Below are 4,201 nucleotides of genomic sequence, written 5' to 3'. Positions count from 1 at the left end.
ACTTCACTTTTTTTTTCTTACCGAGTATTATTCCACTGTATGGGTACACCACATTTTTGTTTATACACCCATTGGGTGACATTTGGGTTGCTTCCACTTCTTGGTTATTATGACTACAGCTGCTCTAAACATTTGTTCCACGGAGGGACTTTAGCCTTTACTCAGAATGAAGTGGAAGACTATTTCAGAGCTGGGGTCAGAGGAGTGATGATCTGACTTGACTTTTAAAAGAATCATTCTGGATGTTTTGAGAGTAGACTGGATGTGGGCAAAGGTAGAAGCAGGACGTCTAGTTTAGAGACTATTGCAGTAATCCAAGAGAAAGACAGTTGTGGGTCAATTTAAGGCAGTGCTGGTAAAGAAGGTGATGACAGAGGTCAGATTCTGGAGATATTTTGAAGGTAGAACCAACAGGATTTGCTGACAAAATGGATGTGTGGTAGGAGAAAAAGAGAGACGTCAAAGATGACTTGGAGGCTTTTAGCCTGGGTAACTAGAAGGACGGAGTTGCCATCCCTAGAGGTAAGAAGAACTGAGAGGGAAGCAGGTATGGGGAGAGAAGCTGAGGAGTTCAGTATTGGACATGGAAAATTTGAAATATTTATTAGTTGTTCAGGATGTCAAGTAGACAGATATATATTATAGATATCATTTTATTTGTCCTTGTATCATCAAATAACATACTACTAATTTAATTTTTTACTCATTCAGTGAACAATTAGTGAAAGCCTAGATGTTTAAGGCACACCTGTAGATAGCCAATAAAGATAATCTAACTCTGTTTATGCCTCTGACAGTATTCTACATACTGCCAGTGAAAGCAGCATGGGGTGTGGAGACAAGAATGTTAGTTCTGTCTCTGCTGCAATTGATTATGTGACTTTGGGCAAGTATCTTCATTTGTTTGTGCTTCAATTTCTTCAACTTTAAAATGGGGGGTTGGATTTCCCTGGTGGTCCAGTGGTTAAGAATCCGCCTGCCAATGCAGGGGACACGGGACCATCCCTGGTTAGGGAAGATCCCACATTGCCATGGAACAACTAAGCCCATGTGCCACAACTACTGAAGCCCGCGCACCTAGACCCCGTGCTCCGCAACGAAGAGTAGCCCCTGCTCGTCGCAACTAGAGAAAGACCGCGTGCAGCAATAAAGACCCAGCGCAGCCAAAAATAAATTTTAAAATAATGGGGGGTGTGCAAGATGATAGCCAAGATCCCTCCCCCACCCCAGCCCTAAAAATCCTTCAATTTGCTTACCTTAATTGAAACCTAGTTTTCCCCAGTTTACAACATTTCCTTAAACTTTGCTGAGGAAGGCAGCTACTTTTCCTCTGTTAATTCACTGAACAAAGAAAAAGAAGTTGGTCTATATATTCCTGACTCTCCATGGCCACTTCCATACCTTTGTTTCTCTTTCATAAATTTAACAATCTCTTCTTTAAAAAACAAACAAATGAATCTTTTTATTCTTATTACAAAAGTAGTACATATTCAATGTAGACAAAAATTTAAATTTAAAATTATGTTGCATCTTCTTTTCCTTTGCTAATTTCTTTTTTTATTTTTTTAAATATTTAAATTTTTATTTTTTTTACATCTTTATTGGAGTATAATTGCTTTACACTGCTGGGTTACTTGCTGCTGTGTAACAAAGTGAATCAGCTATATGTATACATATATCCCCATATCCTCTCCATCTTGTGTTTCCCTCCCACCCTCCATATCCCACCCCTCTAGGTGGTCACAAAGCACCGAGCTGATTTCCCTGTGCTATGGGGCTGCTTCCCACTAGCTATCTATTTTACATTTGGTAGTGTATATATGTCAATGCCACTCACTCTCTCACTTCGTCCCTACTTCCCCTTCCCCTTCCCCATGTCCTCAAGTTCATTCTCCACATCTGCGTCTTTATTCCTGTCCTGCCCCTACATTCTTCAGAACCTTTTGTTTTTTTTAGATTCCATACATATGTGTTAGCTATACAGTATTTGTTTTTCTCTTTCTGACTTACTTCACTCTAGGTCCATCCACCTCACTACAAATAACTCAATTTCATTTCTTTTTATGGAGTAATATTCCATTGTATATATGTGCCACATCTTCTTTATCCATTCATCTATTGATGGACACTTCAGTTGCTTCCATGTCCTGGCTATTGTACATAGGACTGCAATGAACATTGTGGTACATGACTCTTTTTGAATTATGGCTCTCTCAGGGTATATGCCCAGTAGTGGGATTGCTGGGTCATATGGTAGTTCTATTTGTAGTTTTTTAATGAACTTTCATACTGTTCTCCATAGTGGTTGTATCAATTTACATTCCCACCAAGAGTGCAAGAAGATTCCCTTTTCTCCACACCCTCTCCATCATTTATTGTTCGTAGATTTTTTGATGATGGCAATTCTGACTGGTGTGAGGTGATAACCCATCGTAGTCTGGATTTGCATTTCTCTAATGATTAGTGGTGTTGAGCATCCTTTCATATGTTTGTTGGCAATCTGTATGTCTTCTTTGGAGAAATGTCTGTTTAGGTCTTCTGCCCATTTTCGGATTGAGTTGTTTGTTTTTTAATATTGAGGTGCATGAGCTGCTTGTAAATTTTGGAGATTAATCCTTTGTCAGTTGCTTTGTTTGCAAATATTTTCTCCCATTCTGAGGGTTGTCTTTTCATCTTATTTATGGTTTCCTTTGCTGTGCAAAAGCTTTTAAGTTTCAATAGGTCCCATTTGTTTATTTTTGTTTTCATTTCCATTTCTCTAGGAGGTGGGTCAAAAAGGATCTTGCTGTGACTTATGTCATAGAGTGCTCTGCCTATGTTTTCCTCTAAGAGTTTTATAGTGTATGGTCTTATATTTAGTTCTCAAATCCATTTTGAGTTTATTTTTGTGTATGGTGTTAGGGAGTGTTCTAATTTCATTCTTTTACATGTAGCTGTCCAGTTTTCCCAGCACCACTTATTGAAGAGGCTGTCTTTTCTCCATTGTGTATTCTTGCTTCCTTTATCAAAGATGAGGTGACCATATATGCGTGGGTTTATCTCTGGGTTTTCTATCCTGGTCTATTGGTCTATATTTCTGTTTTTGTGCCAGTACCATACTATCATGATTACTGTAACTTTGCAGTATAGTCTGAAGTCAGGGAGCCTGATTCCTCCAGCTCCGTTTTTCTTTCTCAAGATTGCTTTGGCTATTTGGGGTCTTTTGTGTTTCCATACAAATTCTGAAATTTTTTGTTCTGGTTCTGTGAAAAATGGCATTGGTAGTTTGATAGGGATTGCATTGAATTTGTACATTGCTTTGGGTAGTATAGTCATGTTCACAAAGTTGATTCTTCCAATCCAAGAACATCGTATATCCCTCCATCTGTTTGTATCATATTTAATCTCTTTCATCAGTGTCTTGTAGTTTTCTGTATACAGGTCTTTTGTCTCCTTAGGTAGGTTTATTCCTAGGTATTTTATTCTTTTTGTTGCAGTGGTAATTGGGAGTGTTTCCTTAATTTCTCTTTTGGATTTCTCATTGTTAGTGTATAGGAATGCAAGAGATTTCTGCGCATTAATTTTGTATCCTGCTACTCTACCAAATTCATTGATTAGCTCTAGTAGTTTTCTGGTAGCATCTTTAGGATTCTCTATGTTTTTTTTCTCCATGTTTTTTTCTTATCATGTCATCTGCAAACAGTGACAGCTTTACTTCTTCTTTCCAATTTGGATTCCTTTTTGTCTCTGATTGCTGTGGCTAAAACTTCCAAAACTATGTTGAATAATAGTGGTGACAGTGGGCAACCTTGTCTTGTTCCTGATCTTAGAGGAAATGCTTTCAGATTTTCACCATTGAGAATGAGGTTTGCTGTGGGTTTGTCATATATGGCCTTTATTATGTTGAGGTAAGTTCCCTCTATGCCTAGTTTCTGGAGAGTTTTTATCATAAATGGGTGTTGAATTTTGTTGAAAGCTTTTTCTGCCTCTATGGAGACTATCATATGGTTTTTATTCTTCAATTTGTTAATATGGTGTATCACATTGATTGATTTGCGTATATTGAAGAATTTTGAATTCCTGGGATCAACCCCATTTGATCATGGTGTGTGATCCTTTTAATGTGCTGCTGGATTCTGTTTGCTGTATTTTGTTGAGGATTTTTGCATCTATGTTCATCAGTGATATTGGCCTGTAGTTTTCTCTTTATTGTAACATCTGT

This window comes from Aethalodelphis obliquidens, unplaced genomic scaffold (genome assembly GCF_003676395.1).
Source record: "Aethalodelphis obliquidens isolate GAN/ISIS:26980383/991018 unplaced genomic scaffold, ASM367639v1 scaffold9, whole genome shotgun sequence".
In the NCBI taxonomy this organism is placed as follows: Eukaryota; Metazoa; Chordata; class Mammalia; order Artiodactyla; family Delphinidae; genus Aethalodelphis; species Aethalodelphis obliquidens.
The sequence above is the reverse complement of the archived record's forward strand: the minus strand, read 5'-3'. Positions refer to the sequence as shown.